General features: G+C 40.2%; 1 long non-coding RNA gene across 2 annotated transcripts; it reads left to right on the top strand.

Annotated features, from left to right (window-relative positions):
• Positions 1–9525: 9525 nt before the first annotated feature.
• Positions 9526–13075, top strand: LOC145789589 (uncharacterized). Of its 2 annotated transcripts, none has more exons than XR_014327660.1 (3): positions 9526–9733; positions 9776–12968; positions 13011–13075. It is a non-coding gene; the product is annotated as an uncharacterized LOC145789589 (long non-coding RNA). The 2 variants fall into 2 exon arrangements; XR_014327659.1 differs by having other exon boundaries at positions 9776–12982; positions 13025–13071.
• Positions 13076–13724: the final 649 nt, after the last annotated feature.

Raw genomic sequence — 13724 nt, 5'->3', positions numbered from 1 at the left:
AAGAACCGTGACAATTTGAGAGTCCGAACTGTAGTGAACCCAAATGAACAGAACGGGACCTCATTCCTCCCGGGGCGTTCGGGGACGTCTACACACGAGCAACAGGAATATGTTCTTGGGTCCATTTTTAGGGAGGCTCCTACTCAGCTTCCTACTTTATACCCGTGTTTGGAGAATCACTATCTCCTCTATGAAGGTGGTCTGGATTGGGAAAGCTAGAGGATGAACTGACCCCATTGCTGTTGGCCCACAATAAGGCTAGAATGGGAAGAATGGTACGATCGAGTTATTCCCGCTAGGTCATTGGATCTCCAAAAACTTTGTCTTTTCGACGCCCTTCAACTATCCAGGTTCACTATTTCAGAGGATCCATTTTTAACATCCGTTGCTCTTTGTTTTTGGAACTCTGTTTTTAATTTCTTTCAATTTAGATGTGGTATGTGGCCCCTACTGTCCTTGACATCTGCCACCTTTTACGGTTATCCTCTATTGGCACTCTCTTTGGTCTAGACTAACTTGACCTTAACGTTTCTTTTTCTATTCCTCCTCTAAACTCATTCTATAGTGACTTTGTCAAATCCGAGAACAAAAGGGAAGGTCCTGTAACTGATAGGGAACTCTTTTTTTTTTTTTTTATTGTATTGGCTTTGTAAATTCCTCTTTTGTACTTCTTATCAGAGAATTATACCTGAGTTTGCCCATCTCCCGCTAAAGCTTTTATTTTGCATAAAAATGTAGCTTTAGCTCCATATGTTTTGGGTCATGTCTATAGAACTTGCTCCTAATTTTGTGACAAACCCATGGATGCCAATCAAGGAGGCCCATTTTGGATACTCCAACTTTGGCTTTTTACATACTTCACTGACTTGCACTCTAAATGTCTAAGATTTTTATCACCAAACCCTACCTCTTATGGCCTGAAGTTTGCCAGGGTCTCTCTTTACCCTTCCAATTTTGCCTTGTACTTTTCTTTTTTTCATCGACTTCTGGCTTCCCTTTCTAGCCTCTTTTTCTGTCCTTTCGAAGCCAACATTGGACCAGCCTGGCCGAGGGCCTTTTTGGGTGGCAAGTCTTGCTCTAGGCTTCAACACAAAGATATGTGGGCTTCCATTTTGATTCTGAGGGTGCTTTTCATTGGCACTGTGAATCCTAGAGCTTATAAGTGTATTCTAAGTCCTACTGCCCTGCCCAATTTGCTAGGCAAGTTGGATTCACTCAGGGGATTCCTATCCCTCTCTGCAGCCAATCCAACTCAAATCTTGTAAGCAGAGAACCAAAAGTTCCAAGGTCCAGATTGGAGGAAGCAACCTCCAAGTTAATCCAAGACTTAATTAATTTTGAATACTTACCTTCATTCCTCAAGGCAATATATTAAAAAGATACCAGAATTGGTGGACAAACAATATGAAGGTGCACTTGGCCATCCCTCCTTAAGATTTGTTAGTGGGACTAGATGTGCCTCAGACCAAGTCCAAAGAGACTGAGCTCATTATTCTTTTTACTACTCCTGCTATCCCAGCTCTTACTCCTACTGCCATAGAGACTGCTCCTGCTGCCTCTCCTCCTCCTCCTAGAGTCACCAGGGCTGCTTCGAAGAGAGGCATGCACTTACATCTCTTATTTCTCTTCTCTTTATAATGCCTTGCTCATATACTTATAGCTTCTTTTTGATGCAAGAGCTTCATAAGTAGACTCTCCTCAGAAGGCCCAAGCCCTAAACATTTTTAAAGACAAACAGTGACAGCAACAGAGGAAAAGGAAACTTGTGCTTGATCCTGAAGAGAATGAGGTACCTGAAGAAGCACCACTTAAGAGGAGGAAGAAAATAATAGTCTCTCCCTCTGATTTCATTGATGACCTTACTCATTAGGCAACTGCCAAGGCAGTAGAGAGGAAGCAAACCAAGGAATTGGTGTTTTTCCAAAGATCTGAGAAAAAGAGGCAACAACAGATATTAAGGAATGAAGTTGCTGTTGTTGATACACTTCAAAGGAAAGCTGGAAGGAGGCAACAAACTGCCGAACATTATGCTCTTCGCAGTTCTCCAATCATTACCACTACTACTTCTGAGGCTGGTAATTTCTTTTAGTTTCTCTAGTAATTTCCTTTCCTAAGTTTTCAGCAATAAAACTTACTATTGCTTCCTATTTTCTGTCTTGCAACAATAGTTACTCTACCTCCTCCTCATTCGACAATGGCTTCCTCTGTCATGTTTTAAGTTAAAAGGCCATTAGAGTCAGCCTTGAAAAGGAGGAAGAAAATCAACACTGAAGTGCCCTTAAATGTAGAGCCCATCCAGACAGTACTTCCATTTTCCGGCTCTACACTTTCCATACCTTTTTGAGGCAAGCCATCCCCATTTCTTTATGCTCGGGCTTAACTCCATATCTACCTCATCTAACCTTTACCTCAACCCAATTTACTCTTCCTGCAATCTTGGCTGCTCCTTCATCACCTAAGAAGGCCCTAGTTGTCACCTCATCAGTGATAGTTGGTGCTTCCAGAGAAGATATTGGTAGCTTGCCAATTTCTTGTCCACCACCACCATCCAGCTCCAGTCCTTCTTCCCTTAATCTGTTGGTGGCCAGGACTATAGATACTGCCAGGGACACTTCAATCCCTTCTCTTATCTCTATGCAACCATCTTTCCCAGACCTTTCTGCACCTTTCATATCAGTAGAAGAGATGGACATTTTTGAAGCCCGGTTGGCTAGCCTTTTTGACACACCCTCAACCACTCTAGTAGCAAGTAATAAAGTTGAGCCATTGGTCCTTGCTGACTTCCTCTTGGAAATTTTTTAGAGCTCTTTAACCATCAGCAGAGTTTCTTTGCCCCCATTGGACTTGGGCACCTGTTTGGAATTGCTGACATCATTTTCAAGGATCTCATTCGAAGCCTTACAAAGACTCATACTTAAGAATGGTTTTCTCCAATGCTGCAAAGTTATTGAGCAATCCAATATGGCCATTTCAAGCCACTTGTTCCAGGCAGCAGCTACCATAGATTTTGTGATAACCCTGTCCCGTATTATGTTAATTAATCTTGATTATGATTGTGATTATGTGCTTAATATGATTTTGAGTGCTATTTATATTATTATATGTGTTTTTGAATTTCTATCTGTTCACCGCAGAAAAATTTGTGTAACTTTCTACTATAGAATTTAAATTGGAGATCGTAGAGGTTTCAGAAACTGAAATTGACTGTATTTTTGTAATTGGCATAATTTTTAGAGCCTATGGTGAAATTTAATTAGAAATTGATTCAGATAAAAATAATTAGATTCAGAATGATTAAATTAGAGCATCATTACTTAGCATTAATCAATTTGATTAGCCAAGCCTATAAATAGGCCTATATACACTCAAATTCCTTCTTTTGAACTCATCTTGGCTGAAATCACATTCTAGAGAGAGAGAGGACTGGTTTAGAGAGAGAGAGAGAGAGAGAGAGAGAAACCATCCTTGTAGATTTTTGCAAGAGAATTCAAAATTTGAAAGGCTACACCCAAGAACTAGCTAGAAATTGGAAGATTGGAGCCTCTAGGTGAGTAGTTAGACATGAATTTATGAATTTGAGTTGTAATTATATGAACTCAAAGATAAATTATAATCAAGAATATGAATTGAGTTGAATTTGATGAATTTGAAGTTGGTATGTACATGCATGTAAAGAATTGTCATGAGTTTGCATAATTGAGTACAAACATGCATTTTATGATGAAATGAAGGCTATTTGGCACATGCAAGCATGATAATGTTATGTTTCATGAAGATGATCATCAATTGTATTATTTAAGTTGAAAATGAAGCCTATATTTCACATGCATGTAAAATTCAAAATGATATGGAAATTAATTTGCATGAGCTTTGGAAATATGAAGTTTGGTAACTTGTGTTTATGAGGTTGTCAAGAAAAATGAGAAATAATTTGGGATTTGAATTATGATTTTGGACAAATTAGACTCAATTTGCTTATGTCCTCATGTTGTATAAAGATTTCCATGATTTTATATCAAGAACATGGGCTTTGGACATTTGAAGATGTGTTTTGAAGCTTAGACAGAATTCTAGAAAACCCATAATTCGACCTGTTCGCTCGGGCGAGGAAAGTCTTGCTCGAGCGTGAAAACTTAGCTCCTAGAAGTTTTGCAGAGATTGCATGGTGGCTCGAGCAGCGGAATTTACGCTCGAGCGTACCTTGCTTTGCACGACTCATCGCTCGAGCGTCAATAGTCTTGCTTGAGCATAAATTGCAAGTAACCAGAACTTTTGTGGGCCAAAGGGGTCCGCTCGAGCGACCAAAGCTGCGCTCGAGCAGAGAGCCCTGTTTCAGCACTTTTGAAAAGTTGTTCTACGGATCGTTTTCCATTCTTTTTCATTTCTGAGCACTCTTAAGCATGCATTGAACATTATAAATGAGTTAAAAGGATAAGAAAGAGGCCTGAGAGGAGTAGATAAAATTTAGAACGGATTGGATTGTTTGTGACCCAATATGTTATGTTTATGATATAAGTAGGGTCAAGCGCAAGGGCAAATCATCTGCCAGATCACTGTGAGTAATATCTTATTAAAGATATGTTCAAGTATGTTATTTTCCAAACGTTACTTTTGTATGAGCCTTATGGATTTGTATTTTGAATTGTGGATAAATCAGTCTTTTGCATAAGACTAATTGAATATGAATATGATTATGATCACAGATGTGCGACACACATAAATACGAATATGAAAATGAATTGGGCTTAAGGCTATTTGACATGAATGATTGGGCCTAAGGCCGTTTGACATGAATGATTGGGCCAAGGGCCGTTTGACATGAATGAATGGGCCAAAGGCGGTTTGACATAAACAAATTGGGCCCGAGGCCATTTGATAAGAACAAATTGGGCCTGAGACCGTTTGATACGTTTGGGCTTGAGGCCGTTTGATGTATTAGATAGAATCATGAATGGGCCTAAGGTCATTTGATATGATTGCTACAAATTTCATTCATGTACTCCTTTATTTTGATATTATTCACTGGGCTATCACTCACTCTCATTTATGTGTGTGTAGGTGAGCAAAGAGATGTCCAAACCTAGCCCCGGTGAAAGACATGAGAGGAGTCAAGTTTTTGTGGAGTCAGCCTGAACGTTTCACGCATGAGACTTTGTTTTATTTCTTTTATTTTTGATTCCCTTTTGTTACCTTGGTGAATATGTTGAATCACCATGTATATAAGCTTTTTGTTTAGCTGATTGCATGTTGAAAATTCCTGGACACATAATATGTTAATTTTGACTTCATGTGTGAGTTATTATAAACTGTTTTTGGAATTTTTTTTTTACCATGCAAGCGCAGCTCATTGAACAAAATTTTTTAAGTCTACTTCTGTTTGGCCCCTAATATATGTCTGATTTTGTTTGAGGCCGTAGGTAATCTCATGATTGCTGGCCGGTTATGACCTTAATTCATAGGAGCGAGTTCGGGTTATGACAGAGTGGTATCAGAGCATGAGTTAATAACTTACACATTTGTCCAAATGAGCAGTAAACATCTAGAAAAGATCTAGGATGCATTCATGTGATAAGTATGAACTCGAAGACATCGAACATATGATTAAATGCTTCGAAATGAATAACTATGTGCTATGTGTTTTGTGATACACTTGCATTATGAATTATTGGAATACGTATACTCTTTTGTATATGCATACCTATGAACATTTTTGTATAAGGAATAATGCAAGTCTAATAAGATAATGGTGAGAACAAGAGGTGATGAAATAGATGAGTCATCTACTGCCAGGATGGATAGGATGGAAAGGTTGATACGGGATATGGTAGAAACATTGAGGCAACAACAACAGTGGCAACAACCACACCCTCCACCTCCATCTCCACCTCCGGCACCACCTGTACCAGATTTTCAAAATGATGACCGGACCAAAGAGTTCAAGAAAATGAAACCACCACAGTTTCATAGGGGATTGGATCCATTGAAGGTAGAAGCATGGGTCCTTGGCATAGGAAAGTTGTTTGAAGTGTTTCCTTATTTAGAAACATGGAAAGTGATGCTAGTCACCTTCACATTAGTAGACGAAGCAAGGAGGTGGTGAATATTGATTCGTGAGGATAATAAAAATATAGGCTGGGCACGATTTTTGGAACTTTTCTACGACAAATACTTTTCGCAATGTGTTCGTGATAGGAAAGTATCGAAGTTCATGGAACTGAAGCAAAATAGCATGATAGTAGCCAAGCACGAGGCTAAGTTTACTGAATTGGCCAGATTTGCACCACACATGGTCGATACCGACTATAAGAAAGTAAGACATTTTGAGGGAGGCCTTTGGGATGATATTTTAGAGAAAGTGAATGTACTTAAGCTGGAGACCTATAGCGAAGTGTTAGGCCTGGCCATAATAACAGAAGCTAATATAGCCAGACAGGCCAAATCATCAACCGATTGGAAAAATAGTAAGAAACAGGGCTTCTTTTCAAAGAAGCAGAATACAGGCTCTTCAAATACCTCGAATTCTTCCAGAGACATATCTCCAATGTGCAACCAGTGTGGAAAAAGGCATCATGGGGTTTGTTACCGTATATCAGGGGTCTGTTTTAAGTGTGGTAAGACAAGGCACATGGCCAGAGATTGCAATCAAAGCAGTAGGAAGTTAATTGCTAGCTCAACTGCATCAATTCTGAAATCGGGAAACACTACAAGGCCTACTACTACCGAAGATACCGTGAGGCAAGGGAGAGTCTTTGCACTTGTTCTGGGCAATACACAGAACACAGAAGTCGTTGTCTCGGGTACTATCTCTATGTGCAACCAGGATGCTTTTGTATTAATCGACTCTAGATCAACACACTCTTTCATAACTTATGCATTTGCATCTAGATTGAGTAAACCTTTAGAATCATTGCCATATTTGTTATGTATACCTGCTCCATCCGGGGGATCTGTGTTGTGTACATTTGTATGTTGATTTTGCGATATGCGTATTAGGAATGCTACCTTATATGTAGATTTATTACCCTTGGACTTCAGACATTTTGATGTAATTCTAGGCATGGACTGGCTAACTAAATACTGTACCACCATTGATTATGTAACGAAACGGGTTGTATTTAAACCACCGAGGTAGGAAGAAATTGTGTTTGTGGATATGAGGTAGTGCCTCCACCTTATTTGATATCTGTAATGAAAGCATGTAAATTGATCAGGAAAGGGTGCCAGGGTTATTTGTGTTGTGTGTTATCTGGACAATCTGTAAATGTTGAATTGAATAGTATTCCTATTGTTAGAGAATTTCCAGATCTGTTCCCAGATGAATTGCAAGGAGAATTGGTTGACAGGGAAATAGAGTTTACCATTGAAATTGTGCCAGGCACTCAGACTATTTCTAAAACTCCTTACAGAATGGCTACTGCTGAAATGAAAGAATTAAAGGAACTGTTGCAAGACTTACTGGACAAAGGGTTTATTCGACCAAGTACTTCACCATGGGGTGCACCAGTATTATTTGTGAAAAAGAAGGATGTAACCTTATGCCTGTGTATTGACTACCGTGAATTAAAAAGGTAACGATAAAGAATAAATAGCCCTTACCCTGTATTGATGACTTGTTTGCCCCGTTACAGGGATCACAAGTGCTTTCCAAAATTGATTTGAGATTTGGGTACCACCAATTAAAGGTAAAGGCAAAGAATGTTGAGAAAACCGCATTCAGAATGAGGTATGGTCATTATGAATTCCTTGTTATGCCATTTGGAATGAATAATGCCCCTGCAGTATTTATGGATCTTATGAACCGAATTTTTAAACCTTACCTCGATGAATTTGTTGTAGTATTTATTGATGATATTATGATATATTCGAAGAATAGATCTGAACATGAACAACATTTGAGAATCGTTTTGCAAACACTTAGAGAAAAGAAATTATTTGCCAGACTAAAGAAATGTGAATTTTGGTTGGATGAAGTTATTTTCTTAGGATATGTCATCAACAGAAATGGGATTTCAGTTGACCCCCAGAAAATAGAGGCAATTGTGAATTGGCCTATACTGCCGAACGTAACAAAGGTTCGCAGTTTCATGGGCTTAGCTGGGCACTACAGGAGATTTGTGAAAGACTTTTCAAAAAGTCCTGTACCACTTACCCAACTCACACGTAAACAACAACCATTTGAGTAGACTGATGAAAGAGAGGCTGCCTTTCAAGAGTTGAAGACGAGACTAACCACTGCACTAGTTTTGACATTGCCCTTAGGTACAGAAAACTTTGTGATTTTCAGTGATGCATCTTATAAGGGTCTGGGTTGTGTGTTAATGCATGATGGATGAGTAATTGCTTATGTCTCACAACAATTGAGATCACATGAGAAGAACTATCCGACACATGACCTGGAGTTAGCTGCAATTGTATTTGCTCTAAAAATTTGGCAGCATTACCTGTATGGGGTGAAATGTGAGGTTTACACAGATCACAAAAGCCTAAAATATTTCTTTACTCGAAAGGAGCTGAATATGTGACAAAGGAGATGGCTTGAACTAATTAAAGATTATGATCTTCAGATTCAATATCACCGCGAGAAAGCCAATACAGTTGCTGATGCCTTAAGCAGAAAATCGACAGGGAATTTAGCTTGCATTGAACAAAAGGAAATTTTGCTAGATTTTGAGAGTACCAAGATTAAAGTTGTGTTGCATGAACAAAACATATTGGTGGTCCCCATTTAGCTGAACCAGCAATAATTAATGAAATTAAGCAAAGGCAAAAAGAGGATGAGTTCCTCAAGAAAATAATTGATAAATTTGAGGCAAATTTGAAACCAAGATTCAACATTGAAGGTGAAGTATTGAAATTTCAAAACCGAATGTGTGTCCCAAACATTTCGGAACTAAGGAAGAGAATTCTAGATGAAGCTCATAAGTTAATATTTGCTATGTATCCGGGTAACAACAAAATGTATCGAGACTTGAAACAAAGTTATTGGTGGCCCAAAATGAAGAAAGAAATTGCAGAGTATGTGTCCAAGTGCCTTCAATGTCAGTAAGTTAAAGTTGAACACCAGAAACCAAGTGGTCTACTTCAACCTCTCCTTATTCCAGAATAAAAGTGGGAACGTGTGACCATGGATTTTGTTGTTGGCCTACCTCGAACTCCTAGAGGTGTGGATTCTATTTGGGTTATAGTTGATAGATTGACTAAATCTGCACATTTTCTACCTGTTAGAACTACATTGATGCTTATAGACTGGCTACTATATATGTTGATAAAATTGTTTGCCTATATGGGGTTCCGGTGTCCATTGTCTCGGATAGAGATCCGAAATTCGTACCTAGATTGTGGAAAGGTTTGCAAAGAGCTATGGGAACAGAATTGAGATTCAGTACTGCATTCCATTCACAAACAGATGGCAATCAGAACAGACCATACAGACCTCGGAAGACATGCTCAGAATGTGTGCTTTAGGTTTTCAAGGCAGTTTGGAGGATTATTTGTCACTAGAAGAATTTGCATACAACAACATGTAAGAAATAATGTATAGAGAAAGAGAGAGAATAAATTGTATGTATTATTATTGATTGATATATTGATTTCTATTACAATGATTCATGATTCCTATATATAGAAGAGGGTGAGTGTGTAGTAGGTAAGGAGTAGGTGAAGTGGAGGTGGTAGTGGTGTAGTGGGTTAGGTTTAGTGGAGTAGGTGAGGTGGTAGTGGTGTAGTGGGTTAGGTTTAGTGGAGTAGGTGAGGTGGTAGTGGTGTAGTGGGTTAGGTTTAGTAGAGTAGGTTTAAGTGGGTGAAGTAGGTGGAGAGTAGGTGGATTTTAACAGCCCCCCGCAAACTCAAGGGGGATAGGAACTAACCAACTTGAGTTTGGAGAGAGTAACAAAACAAGAAAATACATAAAAATAAAAGAGCATAAGAGACACTGTATGGTCGTGTCAGACCATTGGTGAAGACACTGGATGGTGGTGTCATAACGTTGTAGAGGACACTGTATGGGGGTGTCATAACCATGTAGAGGACACTGTTTGGTGGTGTCATAACGGTGTAGAGGACACTGGATGGCGGTGTCAGACCGATGTAGAAGACAGTTTATGGGGTCATGTCGGACCATTGTAGAAGACAGTTTATGGAGTCTTGCTGGACCCTTGTAGAAACTAACCGGAATCAATGTCGGGACAGTTTACAGAGTCTTGTCGGACCCATAAAGGAGCTAACCGGAATCAATGTAGGGACAGTTTACAGAGTCTTGTCGGACCCATGAAGGAGCTAACCGGAATCAATGTCGGGACAGTTTACAGAGTCTTGTCGGACCTATGAAGGAGCTAACCGGAATCAATGTCGGGACAGTTTACAGAGTCTTGTCGGACCCATAAAAGAGCTAACCGGAATCAATGTCGGGACAGTTTACAGAGTCTTGTCGGACCCATGAAGGAGCTAACCGGAATCAATGTCGGGACAGTTTACAGAGTCTTGTCGGACCCATGTAGAAGACACTGTATGAGTGTGTATATAGGCTGCCCAAAAGATATACATGTAGATATATATATCGAGCCCGCAAAAGTCGCGCCCTCAAAAGGTGCGCCCACTTTATCAAAAGATGTGCCCGACAGAAATCATCGAGCGGCGAGCCATCAAAAGGCGCGCCAGACACGCGGCGATGCACGTGACCGACAGAACGCGTGTCGGCCTCTTCGTCAGGGTCTTTATAAACCGAAGCGGAGGCTGAGGCTTGGAAGCATAACAAACCAGTTGAAACCTCTGCATTATCAGAGAGCTTGTCTCGAAGAGCTGCAAATCTTGAAACACTCTGTAACCAACCCTGTCTGACAGTACCAATCGGTAATCGCTGCTTCTCTGAAACACTTAGCAACCCAAAAAACATGGCCTCTTCTTCCCGTTCAGCTACCCAGAACATGGCCTCATCTTCCCGTGGTCTGCTCACTCTCTTTCCCGACCTTAACGAGTCAACAGGAGAGATAACAGGTGCGGTGGCCCGTGAACCTCAACCAAACACCTCTGGTTTTGCTCCGTTGAACTTTCCGATGCGGTCGGTGGAGCAAAAAATGGCGGTGCAGTCGGATGTGGAGGCCAATCAGTATACCTTGAAGTCATGTGTGGAAACCATGACTGCGGTTACAAATTTGTCGAACCGGCTGCAGAGTAGGACAAATGAGGTGCAGCAGTTAAACGCCCAACTGGCTCTGCTCCAACGCATGTATAAGGATGCGCGAGCAGAGATAAGTGTGCTAAAGGCGGAAAACAAGGAGCTGAAGCGGAAGGCCAGTTTTATGTTCCGATTTGGAGGGCCGCCATATGCTGCAGTGGAGGAGCAGGGAGTAGTGATCATGCCCAGTGGAGTGGGAAACACGGAGGCAACACCGGCAAGGGCCGCCCAAGACGGTGGCAAGAAGAAAAGACCGGCAGAATAGGCGAGAAGAAAAATCCCACTGTTCCGATTTGTGTTGGTTGTGTTTTGTTTTGTTTTGTGTTTTTTTTATTTTTATTTTTTTTATTTTTTATTTTTTTTTTATGGTGTAAAATGCTGATCGGGGTTGATCCCCAGCATGAAGAAATGACAAGTTTGTAAAATGTTGTTGTTGTTGTTGTTTTTTTTTTTTTTTTTTTTTTGGGGAGTGTTTTGTTGAAAAAATAAAAATAAAATGAAAGAAAACAAGGGAGAAAGAAAATAGATAAAAAATATTTATAGATGGATTATATGAAAAACATCAGTGCGATTGTTTCAAAATAAAGTGGGGTATTTAAAAAAGAGGAAAAGTGACTTGGAAAAAATAAATAAAAATAAGTGATTTTTGAAATCAAATGGAGGAGAGAGAGGGACAAACCCATGTGATAAAGTGGAGAGAGAGTCGGTGAGTGGGGTGCAAAAGGTGAAGGAGAAATGATGGATTGAAAATGGTTTGGGTCAAAAGTGGACACTGTTAGTGGGGAACATGAGTGCATTGATTATTTGATATAATAATAATAATAATAAAAATAAAAAGTTAGAACAGTTGGAGAGAATGAGTGGAGTATGGTAAGGGTTTCATCCAAAGCCAAAATTCCTGCAGCGAATCACTTCGCAAATTCTAGCATGAGCTTTTTCTCTTTCCAGGCTTATTCATGAATTTCCTGGTGATTTCAAGAGCCTCTGGTGGCATTGTGGCAGAGAACACCCCAACCTGGATTTTGGGTGGCAGCAACTGAGAACACCCCAACCTGGATTTTGGGTGGCAGCAACTGGAAAATATCATAGATCTGATTTTTAAAAACCTCGTGACAGCATTTCATCAGCTTCATCCAAGACAAACATTTTGATGTAAACAGGGCGAAGTGATTGTCTCCGCAACATGTCAAACACACGACCAGGAGTACCAACAACAACATGAACCCCACTGGAGAGAATGCGCTGATCTTCGCGCACACTAGTCCCTCCAACACAAGCATGAACCTTCACACTTTGCTGGGCAAGTTCAAGAGTGGGTGGAAGAACCAAAGCTTGGCACTCAACCAAGCTATAATCTAGCTGCTGCAGAATTCCAGAGCAGAATGTTGCAGTGTTTCCAGTTCCAGACTGTCTCGTCATATGAGGTGAAGAATTCTTCTCCATCAGCCTCACACATGACTACAGTTGCACAAATCTTTGTTGATTTTATCAGCGGAATAGGTTGAGGTCCGGCGGGCGGCTAAGGTGAGGTTGCCGCCCGCCGGGGAAGCGAAAATACTAGGTTTTAAACCAGCTCTGATACCATGTAAGAAATAATGTATAGAGAAAGAGAGAGAATAAATTGTATGTATTATTATTGATTGATATATTGATTTCTATTACAATGATTCATGATTCCTATATATAGAAGAGGGTGAGTGTGTAGTAGGTAAGGAGTAGGTGAAGTGGAGGTGGTAGTGGTGTAGTGGGTTAGGTTTAGTGGAGTAGGTGAGGTGGTAGTGGTGTAGTGGGTTAGGTTTAGTGGAGTAGGTGAGGTGGTAGTGGTGTAGTGGGTTAGGTTTAGTAGAGTAGGTTTAAGTGGGTGAAGTAGGTGGAGAGTAGGTGGATTTTAACACAACAGCTACCACTCCAGCATTGGTATGGCACCATACGAAGCTTTGTATGGTAGGAAGTGTAGATCACCAATTTGTTGGACAAAAGTCGGAGATAGGGCTTTACTTGGGCCCGAAATTGTGCAAGACACTTCTGAGAAGATTAAAATCATCCAATAAAGGCTCAAGATAGCACAGAGTCGGCAGAAGAACCATGCTGATGTTCGAAGGAGACCTTTTGAATATGAGGTTGGCGACCATGTGTTTATTCATGTGATTCCGATGAAAGGCCAGTTGAGGTTCAGTAAGAAAGGCAAATTATCACTTCGTTACATTGGGCCGTTTCAAATTCTGGAAAGACTTGCTCCAGTTGCTTACAGAATTGGCTTACCACCAAGATTCGAACAAATGCACAATGTGTTCTATGTATCAATGTTAAATTACCTTCGAGATCCGTTTTATGTGATTGATTACCACCGAATAGATTTGGATGGGAATATGGAATACAAAGAATGGCCAGAACAAATCATTGACCGACAAGTGAAACAGCTGAGAAATAAGTCCATCCCTATGGTGAAAGTAGAATGGAAATAACACTATGAGAAGGACGCTACATAGGAAAAAGAAGATAAGATGCGACTACGCTATCCGCATCTGTTTCCGGGCGAAAGTAAGATAAG

This window comes from Camellia sinensis, chromosome 4, assembly GCF_055761805.1.
Source record: "Camellia sinensis isolate YWXY chromosome 4, ASM5576180v1, whole genome shotgun sequence".
In the NCBI taxonomy this organism is placed as follows: domain Eukaryota; kingdom Viridiplantae; phylum Streptophyta; class Magnoliopsida; order Ericales; family Theaceae; genus Camellia; species Camellia sinensis.
The sequence above is the reverse complement of the archived record's forward strand: the minus strand, read 5'-3'. Positions and strand labels throughout refer to the sequence as shown.